This window comes from Peromyscus californicus, unplaced genomic scaffold (genome assembly GCF_007827085.1).
Source record: "Peromyscus californicus insignis strain IS unplaced genomic scaffold, ASM782708v3 Scaffold_13__1_contigs__length_99412109, whole genome shotgun sequence".
In the NCBI taxonomy this organism is placed as follows: domain Eukaryota; kingdom Metazoa; phylum Chordata; class Mammalia; order Rodentia; family Cricetidae; genus Peromyscus; species Peromyscus californicus.
In genome coordinates, this window is record NW_026294424.1 from 91,522,725 (window position 1) to 91,543,250 (window position 20,526).

The following is a 20,526-nucleotide window of genomic DNA, read 5'->3' on the forward strand; positions in this document are numbered from 1 at the left end:
TTTTTAAGGCAGCACATTGACAATAACATAAATTGTAAGATATGCCTATAAAATGATTACTAGGGAGTGTTATTTCATAATCATATCTGACATAAAATATTTTTACAGGATATTAATTACACTCTTGCTTTTCTACTTTCAATTTTTAACATTGTTTGCGATTAGCATGAATATAAAGAATGATAAGGAAGAGACAAACACTTGTAGAAGCGGGTGAAGTTGAAGTCCTCCTTTGTTCCCATTCCTTTTTAGTTCACGAGGCCATCAGGGGAGACTCCCATCTGAAGTCTGGGGAAATACTATCCAAGTGTTGCAACTTCCAGGGAGAAAACTCCAGTCTGTGAAATAGCAGAGCCAAGAGAATTTTAAACAGAGAGATCTTATCTTTATTTTTGTTGTGGCCTTCTAATATATGCAAATGAAGTATTATTACAACTCCAGTCACCATTTCTATGGCTTCCTTTTGCTTCTAATGGCTTCTAACAAAATGTGCTTTACTTGGGTTTTGTTTGTTTTTAAATAGTGGGGCTATTTTTTACTTTATTGATTCTGTCTTTTAAACCTAAACATCAGCCATATTTATTTAACATATACAACTTGCTATGTATTTTTTTGTGAATTGCTTAGAAAAATGCAGGATGGCAGGGAAGAGTTATATCATAGAAATAACATGAATGTTTCTGGAAGAGTTGGAGGAAACACAAGGTAATATTTGTGTTGTCCAGTGGTGCGAAGATTTCTCTTGGGCTGACTTGCTGTTCGGCTACCTACAGACCTGTGGTTCTTAACCTGTAGCTCAGGGCCCTTTTGGCAAACCTCTCTCTCCAAAAATATTTACATTATCATTCATAACAATAGCAAAATTACAGTAGTTTTATGATTGAGGTCACCACAACACGAGGAACTGTATTAAAGGGTTGTAGCATTTAGGAAGGTTGAGAACTGCTGATATAGACAGACTATGTTCAGAAAACTCTGAACTCTGGCCAACCTTGTTGGAGATGGGCAGGTGTGCTGAAAGTAATGTGTAACCTTTCCTAGCGCCCAATCACTTTTTCTGAATTTATGTTTTCAGCAGGGGAAACTCACTGAAATTTTTATTTTTCTCTAAGCCAACAGTAAATAAGTTAATTTTACCCTTACTAGCCAACAGCTCCAAATACCGTAATCCATTCCTAGCACTGGGCTTTTTTGTTGTTGTTACCCTATGGTGTCTGGTAGGGGCATTGTTGCCCTGTTATGGGGTAACTCCATTTAAGCATATAAATATATACATATTTATACACACACATCTATGTATGTGTGTGATGTGTTTATATTATAGAAAACATCTGCAGTAGCAGTTTTTCATCTGACTCTTTTAGAAGGTCTGTACATGAGTTATTCATCCCCATATTCCTTCCTCTATCCTTTACTCCCAAGATACCACATAGCTGAATCATAAAACATAGAGGAGTCAAGATAGATTTGACTTGGGAGTTTCATCCTTACTAGGGTTCATAGTACTGGAAGGTGCTAGAATGCTACTAGAGGAGAAAAGCAATTACTAATGTTATCTAGATGTGAACGATGTGTGCTATAATAATGACACTCTGGAAAAATATGCCCTCCATTGAAAAGTGGCATGAATGTCACAGGCATAACCAACGACTTTCTGATCGAATTTAAGGCTCACTCCCCAAGATGGTCAAGCTCAAGCCAGGCAAATCCCAGCATAGAGCAGAGGTGAGGGTAAGGGGGTAGACAAGAAATCCCACTCCTAGCTGAGGAACTCTTGGTAATTGATAGCTTTCAAGAGAGGGAGAGTTAGTTTTCTTTAAGGGTATGGGTCCTGGTAGGTGGAATAAACTCCAATGGATGTTCTACACACCCAAGATTATATAGCCAGCACTAATTGGACAGAGTCAATAAAAAAATAATGAGAACACAAAGTTGGGTGGTTATGGAATAGAGGATGTATCTGGGAGGAGTTGGGGGAGGGGCAAAATGATCAAAGTACAATGTATGATGTATGAAATTCTCCAAGGGTTAATAAAATATATAAAGTAAGTTAATTCTGCAGAATAACTGCTAAGACCCCTAATTGTAGCAGGAAACATACATTACTAACATTTATATTTTCATATTTTTGGAGCATAAGAAGGACCTTCACAGTGGTTAATTATACATTCTTAAAATTTCTACAACTAGTCAAGAATAATTTAACTGCCTTGACAAAACTCCTCAAACATTTTTTGGGCCAGAATGAAAGTTATTGGTAAATGTTCTTAAAGTAATAAGTTCCAGCCTCACTTTGTTTTATTTTTTTAGCAATTTTATCATAAAGCAATCTCTCACGCTTTTATATCAGAAAAATCCATCACATATTATGCAGAAAGAAAATGAAGAAAACTAAACGAAAGAAAACCATGACGCATGAAACAAGATCCTACCTTTGTGTACATACAACACATTGGTAATCAGATAAACCAGTACTGGATAACTAAAAGCAGAATATTCAAAAGACAAATAAAGGAAACACAGTAAGGTTTCAGTTGGTTGAATAAAAGAAAGACAGAAAGTGACCTAACTGCTTAGTTAGGAAATGTTTCAAAAATAATCCTAACTTGTTGGTGAGGGCAGGGAAGCTATAACGATGGCACTTGGGTGGTGTAGGAGGCAGTCTAGTCTTCACTGGGCAATCTAGTCTTTTCTTCCCCGCTTACACTGGCAATTTAACTCCTAAGAATGTATTCTAAAGAAATACAAATGCCCATGATAATTTATGTGTCTTAAGCACAGAATTTCTAATGATAAAATATTGAAAACAGCCCATATGCCTTATAATAGGTGTCTATTTCAATAATTATGTGCTCATGTTCTAAAATATGGTTTTAAGACTCACATGATAAAATAGTATTTGATGCCATGAAAAAGCTTAGAATGTGTTATTATGTGAAAAGAAAACCAAACTGTAAAACAGTATCCACAACAGGACTCTGAATTTTGTGATTAAAAACACACAAAGCATTGGAATGTCAATGGTTTCTGTAGTGGGGCTGCCAATATTATGCATAGTTATTAGTTTGTATTTTATGCCATTATTTAAATTTTCTATAATAACCATGTTATTGACTTTTTAAAATAAATGAAAAAATAAGTAATATGAAAAATGACTCAGAGGTCTGGTTATCTAGTAGCAAATCATTTGCACTTTTTAAAAAATGAGGCTGTCAGAGGAATCGGTTGAGTAGAGTTAAGTTTAGTTCTGGTAGAGAATTCATTGTATCGAGATTTTTAGTGGTGGTAACAGCTTCAGTTAAGTTTTTTGTCATCCTGGCTAACAAGTATTGATGGAGAAGGTACACGGTATTATTCATTTTTAAGCATTTGGCATATTTCCAAAACAGTGAGTCAATTTAATGTAATTACTTCTTCATAATTATAGCCTCAGCACTGCTTCAACTTCAGTTTTAGTGAATCTTTAGTCAGCTCCTTCCGTTTCCTGCCTGTGAACGAGGGGCAGAGAGGACAGTAAATAAACACTCAGACGCGCTGGCTACTTACTATTTAAAGAGAACCGCAGGGCTTAGTTATGTGAAGTGAATTCTTTTCTGGCTATAGAAGTAATGGCTACTGATGTCTACTTTGCTACTTGCTTTGCTTATACATGGTTGCTTAAGTGAGGTCCTCTGGCATTCTGGAGTAATCAGTGTCCTGTGAATGGCTCTTGGCGACAAGCCACGGTGACCTCTTGGGGAGATCCAATAACAATACCAACAATGTGCCCTAAAACAGAACTGTGCTATGATGTTTTCAACTACTGTGGGTAGCTTTGAAAAATGGATTGCGAGATTCTTTTTATTGAGGTTCAAGTGTATTTTTATTTTCCTTTCTAAATTGTCTAAGTCTCTGGAATCACTGTTTGCTCTTATTTCAGTGGTGACTAAAATTGCAATGGACCGTGTAATGTGTGAAATGTTTACTTTTCTGCCAGTTTTGAACTATGCAAAGAATTATTTTAAATAGAGTTAAAAAGTATTAGCATAAAAGCATCATTTTTAGTGAGTATTAAAAAATCTCCTGTGTTATATGGATTGACTTTATTTTTATTCTTCTACAAGTTGCATATATGCCCAGCTTTTGAAATTTCAGGTAATCATTTTAATTTCCATCTTCTATGTCTGTGGACTACTGGTTTGTCTAGGTTGAGTCTTCAGATAGCAACCTGTGGCATTTAACCTAGGAATACGTTCTCATGATTCCAGAGAAGCATAGAGAAACAGCTGTTACGAACCTCCCAGGACTTTCAAGCCTGAACTAGGGTCAGACCTGTAAGTAATGATAGCCTTTTGACTGAGCAAGGACTTCTATTCCATGTAGCTTCATTGATCAGAATCATGTACTGTTTCCATCCCTCAACAGAATGAGACTGTGGAAGGAAAAGGCCTAAGTAGAGATTTGTACAAAGACGTGTTTGTGGGCCCAATACCTCAGCAGTATGGTTTGCATGACTGCAGCTTATAACTACTACCATCTGCTCTGATAGAGACCCCTGCTCAGATAAACCTAGACTTTTGTTGAAATGGTCACTGGAGGGATGAATTTTTTGTAGATGGCTATATGATCCAAAGCAATCTCCAATATCAATGTAATCTCTATAAAACCTCCAATGATATTCTTCATAGATTCAGAACAAATGCTAAAATCTGTTTGGAAATCCTTAAGACCACAGACAGCCAATGCAATTCTCAGTAGAAAGAATACAGCTGGAAGCATCACATTAGTTCACCTCAAACTACACTACAAAACCATCGTGAAGAAATCAGCATAGTGCTGGAACAAAACCAGACATGAAGACAGACCAACGGGACACCATAGAAGATCCAGGTGTAAACTCATGCAACTGTGACCATTTAACTATTGACAGTGATGTCAAGAACATATACTGGAAAAAGAAGAGAACCGTGTCAGTCAATGGTGCTAGTACTGGTGGCTATCCACCCGCAGAAGAATGAAATTAGTACTGTATCTTTTTCCTATCAAACCAGCTGGATCAAACATCTAAGTGCAAAACCAGAAACACTAAAATTGCTAAAGAAAAACACTTCAGGATATAGGTCTAGGCAAGAAATTTTTTAGTAGAACTCCAAAGGCATAGGAAATAGTCCCAATAATTGGCAAATTCAATTGCGTGAAATTAAAATGCTTCTGCACAGCAAAAGAAACTATCAATAGAGTAAGCAGGCAGTGTACAGAATGCAAAACAAAAGTCTTCACCAATTGTATTTCAGACAAGGGGTTCATAACTCTATCATCTGTCTGTCTGACTATCATGTAACTATCATCTACCTATCTATCTATCTATCTATCTATCTATCTATCTATCTATCTATCTATCTATCTATCTATCTATCTATTTATCTATCTGTCTGTCTGTCTTCAAAACTAAACACTCAAAAACAAACCTGCTAATAAACACGTGGGCCCATGGACCAAACAGATAATTATCAAAAGAATGTTTACAAATAGCCAATAAGCATTTTAAAAGTATTCAATATCCCTAGCCATCTAAAAATGTAAATTAGAACTACTTTGAGATTCCAACTCTCCCAACTCTCAGAATGGCCACTATAAGACAACAAATTACAATTGCTAGTGAGAATTTGGATGGACATGAGGCTTATCCGCTGTCGGTAGAGGCGTCAACTGGTGCGGAATATGCACATTAGTGTGATCATTTCTCAAAAACCTAAAAGTAGGACTTTCCTATGACTCAGGTGTTCCATTCCTGGGAACATATCCAAAGGACTCCACCCCACTGGAGAGACGCTTGATTTCTGCTTTCTTCACAATAGCTAGGGAATGAAATCAGCCTAGACGTCCACCAACAGGTGAATGACTAAAATGTGGCACATGTACACAACAGAATTTTATTCAGCAATAAACAAAAATAAAGTAAAATTTGTAGAAAAACAGATGGATCTGGAAGACACTGCATAAATGAGGTAATCCAGGCTCAGAAAAATAAAAATGTGTTTTCTTTCGTATGTAGTTCTTAGCTTCTAAGTGTTAAATGTGTATATCTAGCTGGGAGTAAATGTGGATAGAGACAAAGGAAATAGAAAAAAGCCCACGAGAAGAGGAGAAAAAGACACTTTAAGGGACGTAGCGGGGAAAGCAACTCATTAGTTATTAAAGTTGTTACAAGATGGTGGTGGTGGTGGTGGTGGTGGTGGTGGTGGTGTGTGTGTTGTGTGTGGTTCTATAGCAGCTAGCAAGTGTGTAAACAAACAGAAATACTTTCTATGTTAATAGAAATTTCAGATGGACAATGCTTTAAATTTTTTAAACAGTTGGTTCCAGGAGAAGGTGTGACCAGATTGAAAGCTGGCTTCCTGCTGGAAAAAAAAAAAAAAGTGAACTATTTAGCTTGGTTTTCATATGCTGTTACTTAACACACTTAATCATGACTTTAGGAAATACATGACCAATTTTTCATGACCGTGTTTGAACCTCTACAGACCTATCCCACACTCTGACTGAGAGTGGCATTTTTGCCCTTCTGGTTTCTACCCTAAATCATTCTGAGGAAGAGACTGGAACGTCTTAGAGTGTGGGCAGGAAAACATGGCATTACCTTTCCTCTGAAGCCAGGTGAGATGGAACTTCTGAGACTCAGATGTCTTGTAAGGTATGCTCCTTGTATATGAAGACTCCTAGGAACACAGGAATACTCACCTGGTAGGTAGTAAGGCATTCTTTCCATACCCATGCTAACCTTAAGAGTTCATTACGATTTGGTGCGGTGTTGTAGCCTGATTTTAGCTGACTTCAGGGACCTAAGGGGAGAACTTTTTTCTCCCTTGCTACAGTGGAGTAGGAAACTTGTCTTCTCCACCTAGCCAGGCTTCCTTACCTCTTTCCCCAGTTGGTGAAGGTGATGTAGTTTCTATGGAAAGTAGGACCCCACTGTCTTTGAGTGGGTCTCTGTCACAGTAGAGATCCATGCTTAGCAGGTAGTTCATAGTGCAGGCACAGGTATGATAACAAATGGCACACTGGACAGGTTTTGGAATGGCAGGTAACCTTGGGCATTCCTAGCCAGCACTGGTGAGGAAATTTTAACATCTTTCTCAATGTATCAAGAGACAATGATCCTTTGTCATCAAATCAAAAGGAGTGATCTCTGAGAGTCAGAGGACTTGGAAAGGACAATTCCATAAATGTTGGGAATTGGTTAATAACACGAAGACATGCTTTTAGGGGTACCATGTGACATCAATAAAAGCATTGGATTGTATATCCCACCTGACTTCAGCTTTCCTCACTAACAGAAGAAAGAACTACACCACATTGTCTTGACATCAACTATCAGGAGTAGAAAATATAGAGATGTCTCCCTCTTTTCCTTAGGTTTTCTTCAGTTTCAGTGCATACACTGTTAAAGACCTAAGGATGCACTGTAGCAAACAAAAAGTAGTTCTCCTGGGGAAACACGGGCTACTACCGTTTTCATTGGTACCCTGGCAAGGCTGGGCTTTCTGCTGGCTCCTGCTTCTCAATAGCTGATGTTAAGGCCTGGAGGTGGGCCTGAGGGGCGGGGGAGGGTGTGTGTGTCTGTGGGGGTGGGGTGTGTGTATGGGGAAGGGTGTGTGTGTGTGGTGGGGGGAGGTTTCTGGGCCAGGAGTGGCTGTGTGCAGAGTCACCTGCGCCTGGGAAGTAAGCGCTCCTGGGTTTCCTTAGTGCTTGGGGTCTCCCCCTCCTTCTTCCTCTAACTTAGCTTCCTTTGTAGGCCAAGAAGCCACCCAGAAGCTGTAACTACCAGCAGATTCCCACATGACAAATTCATCCTTTGTGCGGATACAATTGACTTGTCACCTCATTTTTACAGCTAATTAGCTCTTTAGTAAGCAGTGGCTGGTGTCAGAGGTCATCTGATACCTGATTCTGGTAAATTGACCGTAAATATGACTGTCATCTGTATTTGCTGTTCAAAAACACTGCCTAGTGACCAGATCCCAACTCTTTTCACAGGAGCCCCTGCTTACTTTTGTTGGGAAGATAAAGTTTCCGAGTGACGCTCCTGGACTTATTATACCCTGAAGTTAGGGGATTGCCGCTCCACTGGCCTTTGGTCATGCCACCCATGGGGGCACATCAGCTTCCAACGGTTTCCCAGAGTTTCTTTTGTGTCCGTCTCTAAATTAGAGAGACACTAAAGGAACTCTTGTCCTCGCTATTTTAACTTCTAGAAACATGCTGATGCTTTCTGACAATGACGCCAGTAATGCCGAGAGCCCCTGGTGATTATCGAGGGGTCTGCACTCGGCCAGACTCCACCCTAAGAGGTTCATCCATGTTAAGCCCTTTAATTCTAACAAGTGGATGTGGAGACACTTTTTGTCCTTAAATAGTGGAGAAGGAAACAGGCTTGGAGAGATTAAACTTTTTATCCTGACGTTCTAAGTAGAAGCAGGTCTAAGCTTGGTTCATGTTAGCCTGACCTTTGACATGGACCTCTTAACCCCTTCACTGGTCAACCTTAAGGACCTAGTTATTAGTATACTTGCTATGTTAAAAATGTTAATTATTAAAATATGGGGTAAGGTGTGTCTGGCTTGTTATTTTCTGTGGAATATTAAAAGTCAGGGAGATCCAGGAAATACGGAATGGCAACAGCAGGTAGAGAATGACATAAGGCCTTGTTCAGAGGCAGATAACCCAGGAGGAGAATGACAGTTGGAACGGAAATAAGGCAATATGACAGTGCTCCTCCCTCGTGGTGCTCCTGGAAGCCCGGGGAGGGGCATGCTCAGCTGCCTACCTGTGTCTAGGAGGAACAGCAAGGCAGTACCAGTGTGTGGTGGAGCAGATGAAAGGCATGCAATCCTTACATCCGGGAGAGTGAATAGTGACTGCAGCACAAGTTCGCATTGCGTTCACTCCACCGTTTCAGCATGGCTGAAACTCACTTGTGAAACCCCAAGTGGATTTTCAGAGACTTTAGTAGACGCCTCCTCTCCCCTCCATACCTCTGTTCCCTCTTGTTCCTGAGGGAGAGTGTAATGAGGAAGCCTTCTTGGAAGGCATATTAAAAGGATTAGGTCATCGATCACTAATGAGATGTCTAGGATTTAGAAACAAATAGACAGGATCTCAGATCTTAGTCTAGCCCAGTTTGTACCTAGATGGGGGGGAAAATCAAAGAAAACAGACAGTGCAATTTCCTTTATGATGGACTGAGCAGATATAGTAAGAGCATTGATAATAATAAAGATATAAAATGAGCAAGAGTTTGCTCTTGCATTACAGCAGACCAGAACCGGAAGTACCTGACTGCTATGTAGATTGAGATTGGAGTCTTAAACATATGAGAGATTCGGTATGCAAATGTGGGACTACAGCATAATCAATCAGCATCCCCTAAGAGTATTGAATCGCCTAGGTAATATAGTCAGCACTGTGTGTCATGCCAAATGATGACACAGTCTTTGACCTTCTCTAGAGAGGCAAAGGAGGCGCAGGAGACAGGGGAGGACCAACCACTTCATCATGAAGTTACGTGGGGAAGAGAGAGATGAGGGAACCAAGAGAATCTAGAAGCCAGCTTGAACTAAGCAAAAGAAGATTTGTTTGGGACTCAAGAAATAGGCACTCTCTTCCTAGATGTGTGTGTGTGTGTGTGTGTGTGTGTGTGTGTGTGTGTGTGTGTGTGTGTGTGTGTGTGATAGCTGTGTGACATTGAACAGATCCATTTCTCTCTTAGGTTTTTCTCAGTTTTCTGTCTTATAAAATAAGGGAGTTGGAGAGATCAACCTCTAGTCTTCCCAGAGCTAATATCCTGACATAAATCATCAGAGGAGATTTTCAGAAATGGAGTTAGAAAGGATTAATTTGTGGTGTGTGTGTGTGTGTGTGTGTGTGTGTGGTGTGGTGTGTGTGTGGTAAGTATGTGTGATATGTGTGTGTTTGGTGTGTGGTGTGTGTGTATGGTATGTGTGGTGTGTGCTGTGTGTGGTGTGTATATGTAGTGTGTATGTGTAGTGTATGGTGTGTATTGTGTGTGTGTGTGTGTGTGTGTGTGTGTGTGTGTGTGTGTGTGTGTGTATAGTTGGAGGTGTGAGGCTTGGGAGGGTTCTCAGGGGAGACAGAAGGATGATTTGTTTAGAACCATATAGTAGAACCACAGAGAGGAGGTGTGCTCAGATGTGATAGCAAGGCCAGTCACTCTAAATTTCAGCTGCAGGACGTCAACCAACTGCACTATTAACAAAACCAGAAATCAAGATGCCATTTTTGATTCTTCTCTCTCTCTTAATAATCACATCTAGGTCCATCAATAATATACGCTCAGATCAAGTGACTTCTTTTCCTCTCTGTCAACACCAACTTAATCTGGCTGTGGGAACATCTCTCTTAGATGAAAACGACTTTGAATCTATTTACTTTAGAGTTAATCCCCTGTGAAGGGCCAGAGCCATCTTTACAATTATCACTGGATTCTATTACCAAAAACTGAAACCTTCCAGGACTCTGGATGACCTGTTCTCCTTCCCTTGCTGTGCAGGGCAACAAAGGCCCAACCCGCACCTCGCTTATCATCCAGCCTCTTCCCCCAGCTCACTCACTCTGCCCCCCACCAGCCTCTTGTTTGTTCTCAGATATTCTAGCACACTCCTGCCTTAAGAGTTTCACATTTATTCTGTACTTCCTCTATCTTTTAAAATCCGTGCTTAAAGGTCACCTCCTGTAGGAAGGTCCTTCAAGCTTCTGTGCAGCTATACAACAAGCCCTGTCCCGTGGACTCCATGGCATACAGTGTAATTGGAAATGACTCTGCACACTTACTGGCTTATTGTCTATCGCCCCTCTAAAATGTACGTCTCAAGAAGTAGGGGAGTATTTTACATGGTTCATCTTTGTGCTCCCCATCTTTATAGCAGGCACCCAGTAAATGTTTGTTGAGTAAATGAAAGGATGATTAAGGGACATACAGACCTAAAACAGCGATATAGCAGAGCAGTGTTGGGCCCAGGGAGCAGCTCTCAGGCAAACCTATTCAGACCCCAGCTTGCTACTTCCTCAGTAGCCATATGATCCTGGGAAAGTGACAGGGCCTTCGTAAGCCTTGAGGGTGATGTGGGGAAGAAGAAAGTGTCAACGTCACTGCATTGCAAAGTATACTACCTGAAGCAACACACACCAAAGCCCCAAGTTCAGAGTCACGGAAAACTCTCTCTTTTTTTATTTTGTCTTGACTGTGGCCTCCTGTTTATTATTATTATTATTATTATATAGTCACCTAAGCCAGTTTTCACGTACCCTGTACCACGAGCATAGCCCTGTTCTCCTACTTAACTGCCTTTCCTCTTCTCACCCTCCCATTAATCCATCAATTAGTCCTCTTGGATCCTCAGTCTGTTTTACTTCTACTTTCATGCCATCAGTACATACATGACATTATATATGTTACACACACACACACACACACACACACACACACACACACACACACACACATGTCTGGGACCATAGTTGAGAGAATATGTGATATTTATTTTTCTAAGACTGAGTTAATTCTCTTAGTGTGTTTATCTACAGTTATATTCATCTCCCTGAAAATGACTAACTTCGTGTTCCTTTATCGCTATAAACACTTCCTTGTGTATATGAACTCCATTTGCTGTTTCATTTCTCCACGGCTGGGCAGCTAGGCTGGCTGCGTAATGTAACCACGTGACAAGTTCAGCAAAAACATCGATGTGAAAGTTTCTCCACGATGTATCGATTTGGAGTCTTTTGGATAAATATCGCGAGTGTCTAGGCCATATGACCAATGTCCTTTTCAGTGTTGGAGGGATAGCCAAGCAGATATCTCCAGCAACAGATGTAGTTCCCATCCTCACCGGCAGGGGCTCCCTTTGTCCTCACCCTCGTCAGCATTTTATTTATTTATGTTTGCTGAATGCCATTCGGACTAGGGTGAGGTGGAATCTCAGGGTAGTTTTCATCTTCCTTTCTCCGAGTGCGATGACATTTTCTTTAGGACATCCAAACCTAGATTTGAAGAACAGATCCCGGTGAGAAACAAGCGCATATAATATGTAAAGGAACCTTCCCTCCTCACTGCCTTCTCTCTCTCTAGCTCTTCCTTTATATCTTCTTTCCTCTCATTCTTTCTCACCTTCCCTGTGTTCCTTCTCTCCTCCACATCTCTTATCTATAGAGGCGTCTGTGTGGCTATAGGCAAGTGGTAATTATACCTTAGATAAAGCTATTGGTATAACCCTCTTATTGTTATTATTAACATTTACTTGTGGCCAGAGTCCCGTGAGAGTTGGGCGTGCGAGCCTGGAAGCATGGACCGACAAACCTGGTCCACAGCTCCATTCTCATGTGTGGTGCCTGGAGATGGCAGTCTGTCCTCCTGTTAGAAAATGAAGTCCGAACAAGCAGAGACCAGGTAGGTATCCAGTCTTCCAGAACTCCTGGAGATTTTGTTAGGAAAGGAACACCCTAATAAAAGACAGGGTGCAACACTTCCTGTCTACTAGTGAAATTTTGAAATCCAGCCCCCCGGAGGCTGCCTCAGGAGCTTCTAGAACTATGCTCTGCCAGGGAGCAGCAGAAGACGCAACAGGAGAGACTTCTTCCACTGAAGACTCTGACGCCGCCATACCAGTGGATGGACCACTGTGTACTTTAGCTCTTCTGTCTAGAACATTCACTAACGGGTAGACGGCATCGTTAGAGGTGAGCCGAGGGCCCAGAGACGGACCTTGAAGGTGAAGTCCCTAAGGAGGACAGGGAGAAAGCCTCCTTCAGTAGTTTGGCACCTACATTTATGTTTTGTTGCTGTCCTCTGACTGTGACATTGTGACTGTGAGACCAATCCCTTGACTGTGCGATTCTTCCTGTTGGATCTGAGTGAGTCACGGAGCAACCACACTCCCTTTGCTGGTGTTGCAACAAACCACAGTGCCTTCTGTTGATAGACAGCTTTGCCCCGTTACTGAACCTGCATCAGTTGAGGCTACCACCAGGGGGACCAGTATCCGGCTGAGAAGCACTGGGTGTGACAGCCCTGTGAGCTGGGTTTCCCTTAGGATTCCAGGCGCGTGTGTGCGTGCGTGTGTGTGTGTGCGTGTGTGTGTGTGTGTGTGTGTGTGTGTGTGTGTGTGTGCGTGTGTGCATGCGCTTCTGTGGTGAACCCCAGCTGTAGTGTCCCCAGGCTGCCTAAGCCTGCAGTAGGTACCTTCTAGAGCACATGGTGGTCCCCATACAAGCCCCCTCTAGCAACAGGCATTCTTAGAAACCCATCCTCTTGGCACTGCTGAAATTCTGATCCTCTGGGAGAGGTTTACAAAAACATTTCACAGACTGATGCCAGTCATGTTGTTTCAGCCTCAGCCCTTTCCTATATCAGCCCTGATGGCTAATGGGATGTGAGGTCTTATCAGGGTATGGTCCCCTGGAATAAAACACTCCTACCCACTGATCTGTGAGAAGCAGTTTTAAAAAGGAGAGAGACTCATCTGTGGAAAAATATAGTTAAAATAATATATTGACTGCCCTTCAAATGGTTTAAATGATTTTTAAAATGTATAATAATCATTGGTGTTACAACTTTGCTTTCGAATTGTAACCGGTAGCTGCACTCAGTCTGACTTGGTATGATGTTATTCTCACACTACATAGGACAACCAAAACTTGAGGGTGATCCACTGAATTACGTCTCACCAAAGGATATGCCCAAGTTCTGTCCTTGGCTACCTGCGAGTGTAGCTGCAGACAGCATCTTGCCAAATGTAGTCAAGATCTGAGACTAGGTCAGCTCAAACTGAGAGTGGGTTATGACGCAGAGACACACAGGGGAGTGCGTTATGACATAAGGAAGTGGACACAAAGATTGGAGTCCCATGTTTTCAAGGTCAGGGTGCTGAAGATTGCCCGCAGCTGCCGGAAGCCAGGAGAGTGGCACAGGACACATTTTGTCTCAGTCCTTCAGAAGGAAGCGGCTGCTGGCTTGAGTTCTGCCTCCTGCATTATGCAAATAAAATTCTGTTGTTCTTAGGCCACCAAGTTTGTGGTCATCCCTTCTAGTGCCCCCAGGACACAAACACGTTAGGTGAACTCATGATGGTGCAGTACTGAGAGAGCAATCATCCATGAGTGAAGCCGGCCAGTCAACGTGTGCAAGGCTTGGGGCGTGTAATGGTTCTCCCAAGGTGGAGACCGATCTTACCCCATCTCATCAACTTATACAAATCAAATCCTCCTGAAAACACACTTTCTGTTTCTACAAGGCCAACCCCCCAATCCATCTGGTGATCACTTAGTTTTTTAAGTCCTGAAATAGGTTTTTTTTTTTTTTTTTTTAGCTGGCACCAGTGGTTTCTATAAAGGCTGCTCGGGGAAAATAGCTATGAATTGCCAATAACTTTACTCACCTGTTGACATTGTATGCAAAGCTACCCACCTGGAAGAGGCAAGACATGACCTCTGGAGAAGCAGAGGCAAGTCTGTTGTGGGCTGCTCTTTGACTTGAGACCTGCTCCACAGGTGGAAATCCACTCTTACTGCCATGAACCTGGCTGAAAGCCCATGGCTGGGGAAACCATAGACCCAAGCAGGGAAGCTACTGCTACTGTTGACTCAAGTGACAACTGAGCCCTACAGGGCTCACATTACGCTAAGTGCAGTGAGAAGTCATGGCTCATGGCTTCAGTAGTTTCCTATTGCAGGGAGAGTAAACAGGCACCTCTCCCCTGGATGTCTGGGCACTTAGTGACTGGCACAGCCTCCTCTCCGCACCCTCGTTTACGTTACTTTTGCCACAGATTTTACACCACAGGAGAGGGGAAGCCATAGCTCTCTTGTTCACCTTTCTATTCTCAGAGCCTAGGAAAGGGCCTTGAACTTGATAGGGACTCAGAAGAAAATTGCTGACACGTGAGTTGACAGGTGAATAAACAGAAGGCTTCTGAAGGCCCCATTCCCATGTGTCTCTCCTTTTAAGGAGTACATGTGTTCTGTTATATTTCATGTTGTCGATAGATTGACATTATAGTTTTGTTTAAAAAAACTAGATAGCCTCTCTAGGATTGAAGCCAATTGGTAAAAAGGGTATTGCTCATTAAAATGGGAATACATTAATTTTCCAATTTCTCCAAAAGCTGACTTTTTTCTTTTTTTTTATCTCTCTTGTCTGTGTTTGATGAATTGCTCCTTAGCTGTTTGAGAACCTTCCCTACTCCTGTGTTGCTTTGCTGACAGCCCCTAGAGGCTGGAGATCACTGATTTGCCCTGGGTGACTTGCCTGCTTGCTCCATTCAGTCAACCCAGGAACTGCCCAGAGACTGGGGAGAGGGACAGTGAACTTCCTTCCTGCACTATCCATGCTTCGGAAACAATTTTTTTTTTAAATTTTGCCAATGAAAGCATCCCTGTGGACTATAGCTGCTGCCAATCACCACCCTTTCCTCCAGGGTTGCCTTGAACCCTCACTTTATCCAAAGCACTATTATTATTGCTCCCCCTAACTTTATCCAAAGCACTATCAGTACTGCTTTAGTAGACTTTCTTGAGCTCTCTGTGCTGGATTCTGTTTCCTGCTGCAACTTCCATATAATTTATACACTGTATGATTAGGATGAAGGCTTTCAACCAGTCCTGAGACTCCAATTGTCCCCTAGTGATTAAACTCTAAGGTAGAGGAGGTACTCTTTACCTCCCAGGCCGATTTCAAGTTTGACTTAGTAGTCTTAACTCCACATTGTGCATGAAACTCCCAGTCATTAGCTGCCTTCATGGTTTTATAGGAAATGTTGATGCTTATGCAGTATTCGTGTATTTCAGTTGAGTTGGGTCTTCTGATTAGATCCTAGACCATAGCAAGTATGTTTCATTGATGCATGCTTAATTACATGGGGCATCTCTCACAGCTCCTACTTATGCCTCCTGGTCCATAGCAGTTTCAAAGGCCAGATCTACAGATGGTCAAGCTACAAGATACAAGAGAACTTTTAGTATGCTTTGGACTTTGAATGATACCTTGTTGTGCTAATCACTGATATTTTGGTTATATTTGTTGCCTTAGCCCTGCCTAGCCTATCTTGACTAAGACATTTATTTATTACAAGTATTTTGGGATTTTTTTTTGTTGTAAATCAGCAATAGAAAACAGTCTCTTGCTCTCTCACACCACATCAAGGTTATAGTAGCTGTGGTGGTTTGAATAGGAATGGCTCCTGTTGACTCATGTGTTTGAATGCTTGGCCCATAGGGAGTGGCACTATTAGGAGGTGTGGCCTTGTTGGAGTGGGTGTGGGCTTGTTGGAGGAAGTGTGTTACTGTAGGGGTGGGCTTTGAGATCTCAGAAGCTCAAGTCTTACCAGTGTGTCACAGTCTGCTTCTGCTGCCTGCAGATCCAGATGTAGAACTCTCAGCTACCTCTCCAGTACCATGTCTGCCTGCATGCCACCATGCTTCCCACCATGACTATAATGAACTAAATCTCTGAACTCTAAGCCAGCCCTATTCAAATGTTTTCCTTTATAAGGGTTGCTGTGGTCATATCTCTTCAAAGCAATAGAAACCCTAATTAAGACAGAAGTTGGTACCAGGAGTGGGGTATTTCTGTGATAGACCTGGCCTTGTTTCTACTTGGAGGAATTTGGACTTTGGGACTTTGGATTAGAAAAGCAGTTAAGTCCTTTAGGTCATCCTAGTAGGAACATGGAAGACAGTGGTGCTGAGGGTGATTTGAGCTGTAGGGCCCTGGCTCAAGAGGTTTCAGAGGAGAAGCATTTTAATAAGTTGCCTAGAGACCGGTCTTGTGATATTTTGGTGAAGAATGTGGCTGTTTTTTGCCCTTGTCTGAAGAGTCTGCCAGTGAGGCTAAAATGAAGAGACTGGATTGATTCTGTTGGCAGAGGAAATCTCAAAACAGGCTAGTATTGACTCTGTTGTGTGGTTATTAGTGTTAGCTCTGATGAAGATTTATAATGAAAAGGAGTAAGCCAAGCAAGGAAAAATACAAAATGTACAGATTTAGGAGAAAAGGAACATAAGGAAGTGGAATGGAGCTAAGTCCTGTGTTCAAGGAGATAAACAGATTAAGAGATGGAAAAAAGGGAGTAGTGACCTCAGCACAAGACCCCATCCAGCTAAGCTTCCAACTTGTGAAAAGGAACTAAAGAACAACTTAGCTCCAGGCAAGGTGGTACATGCCCTTAATACTAGCACTTAGGAGACAGAGGCCAGCCTGGTCTACCAAAAGGTTTCCTGGACAGCCAAGCTTAGGCAGTGAAGGTAACCACTGGAAACAGAAAGCTGGTAAAGATGTAACTGAACAAGGGGGCCATGTTCCAACCCCAGCAAGAGCAGAACTTGGCAGCTTTGGCCATGTGGTTCTGGCTTTAGAGTCAAGAGTAGAAGAAAGGGGCTATGGAATCTTTCTCTGCAGCTAAGGAAAACTACTGAGGCCAGGGGTGTGTCAGGGGTGTCCTCAAATGGGTGCCTAGAGGAAGATGTGTGAAGCTGTGAAGGAGAAGCCCGAATTGCCTTTGATATATCCAAATTTTGGATATATCAGAGTCATGGGATAGCTGATGAGGAAAACTGCTAAAAGGGAACAGAACCAGCCCAAGAGGAAGAAGTGTGTTGTATTCAACAAAGATAAAAGGAGTTGGAGATTTGAACAATACTTTGACATCAGACATGGAGATGCAGAGTTTAGAGTTTGCCCAACTGGTTTTCAGTTTTGCTTTGGAGATTATAGTTAAGAGACTGCATGAATCTCAGAAGAGACTTTGAACTTTGGACTTTTAAACAAGTTTGAGACTGTTACAGACTATGGGGACTTTTAAAGTTGTACTGAATGCTTTATGTTATGGCTACAAGCCTATGGGGACCAGGGAGTGAAATGTGGTGGTTTGAGTAGGAATAGCTCCTACAAACTCATGTGTTTGAATGCTTGGCCCATAGGGAGGCGCTATTAGGAGGTATGGCCTTGTTGGAGGAAGTACGTCATTGGGGGTGGGTGGGTTTTGAGATCTCAGAAGCTCAAGTCTTGCCAGTGTGTCACAGTCTCCTTCTGCTGCCTGCAGATCAAGATGCAGAACTCTCAGCTACCTCTCCAGCACCATATCTGTCTGTGTGCCACCATGTTTCCACCATGGCTACAATGGACTAAACCTCTGAACTGTAAGCCAGCCCCAATTAAATATTTTCCTTTACAAGAGTTGCCATGGTCATGATGTCTCTTCACAGCAATAGAAACCCTAACTAAGACAGTAGCCATTGTTATTTCAAGGACCTTTGTTAATGCCTACTATAACAAAATACTATTGACTGGGTAGGCTATCAATCACAGAAACTTGGGCTGGAGAGATGGCTCAGTGGGTAAAGCCCTTGCTGTGCAAGTCTGACTACCTGATTTTGAGCCCCACAACCCAGATAAAGGTGGGAGAAGAGAATCAACTCCACAATTTTGTTCTCTGACCTCCACATACAAACTATGGCATATATGCACACCCACACATATACACACATATGTAGTAGTAAGCCAGAAACATATCTCTCACTGACATGGGGCCTGGGAAGACCAAAATCAAGGTTCCATGAAATTCTGTATGTGATGGATGCCTGCTTTCTGATTTATGGAAGATAACTTCTGTGTCTTCAAGGGTGGAAAGATAGTAAACTTTGAAGGGATTGCTTGTAAATGTGGTAGTTGATTGAGATTACTTGGATTGCTTTGAGCACGTGTTCAAGAATTGCTTGCCTAGATCGCACAATAGGTTACAGAGTAAGACCCTCACAGCCCAGCAATAGTAAAAACTGAAAACGAGACTAGGAAACCACAGGTAATCATCGGTTATCAAAAAATACAATCAAAGCAAACACATTTGGTCACCTTGTCACTCAAGAGTTCACTCATTCAGATGTTTCCTTCATGCCTTTTCTCTCAGTCACAAATCTGAGCCCATCAACGATTCTTATCATCCTTGCTGTCTGACACCACCAATTAATATGCACGATAATAAGAGTTCTAGTTCTCAGACTTGCTATGAAGATTAAATGACATGAGTTATACGACACATTTGGAATAGAATGATATGACTTATATGACATGCTTGGAATAGTGATTGATACATACTGGTCATCAATAAAGACTGGCAGTTGTTACTGAAAGAAATTACTAAAGTTGAAGAACTTCATGTTGGCCATTAAACCCCTGGTGCCAGGTCTCCAGGTAGAACAGTCATGTCCAGCAGTTCACAAGTTGACTTCTATAAAGATCAGACTATTCAACAGTTTTGTGACACTGAGAAATGAGAGTCATCATTACCTGATGCATTATCTCCTCTCATTTAAGAAGTAGAAACCAGTGATTCAAAATAATTAACAATGTGATACAACCAGTCAGTGTTTCAGAAACGATGACCTGGCATCCTGGGGAAAGCACTGTGTCTCCCTTAGGTGTCGTTCTAAAGGAAGAGTGCCCACTTGTCAATAGCCTCATTCCATGCTCCCATGATGTGCCTGTGATCTGCTCTGCAGACTCCTCTAGTCCTTCTGAGTGCTAGGATCTAAAAGGGATGTGTTTGGCTGCCTTGTAGCTCAGTTGGTAGCATGCTTATCTAGCATGCACAAAGCCCTGGGGTTTATTCCTAGCACCACATACACCTGGCATGGTGGTACATGCTCATAATCCTAACAGAGAAGGGTCAGCATCTCAAGGTCATCCATAGCAAACCAGCAAGTTCAAAAAGGAGATGTATTAATTATGTACATTGTATAAAACAGGAAAATGTACTAATGACTTTCATGTATAAGGACCCTTCAGTATTTGAGCCCTCCAGTTTTTAGCTATATGTTTACAATTAATGCCTTATGTTTAATTAGTGCCTTCTATTCTCTGTGACACTTGATTAATTTATTCTCTGATGATAGTTGCTCTTCATATCTTATAGAATTTTTAATTTAATAATCTTTAGAGAATTAGCATTTCCTCTGTTGCCCTAGGATGATGGCGAGGACAGAGCATAGACTCTGGAGTCTCGAAATCCTGGTCTGCTATCTTGTCCTAACATTTACGACCTTTGTGACCTTGATAAATAATATACCTCTTTGAAGCATTGCAGGCCTCCTCATATATGGAGAGGAAGTGTTTCATAAACAGCAATTCACAAAATTGTTATGGAAAAATTAGTTATCATATGTGTAATGCATACTATAAATAATGGCTGTGCAATGAATGTTAATTACCCTGTCTCCTTCCTTTCAATAGCATTCTCCTGAGCTCTAAATACTTCTGAGACCTGGATTGTGCCAGAATGCTGCTTATATCAAAGGTTCTTCCTGCTCTCCTAAGTAGGCAAACTAGACATCACAGAGGAGGGCAGCTGAATTAACACGCCACAGAAGGGCCTAGGGAGATAGTCTAATGGGTAAGAACACTTGCTCTGCAGACATGGGGACCTGGGTTTGAATTCCCAGCACCCACATAAAGTGCCAGATATGACTGTGGCTGCCTAT

General features: G+C 41.8%; 1 long non-coding RNA gene across 1 annotated transcript in view; it reads left to right on the forward strand.

The window, feature by feature from the left end:
• The window catches only part of LOC128108664 (uncharacterized), a 251,201-nt gene that overhangs the window by 170,102 nt on the left and 60,573 nt on the right, over positions 1 to 20,526 (forward strand). The window lies entirely within an intron of this gene.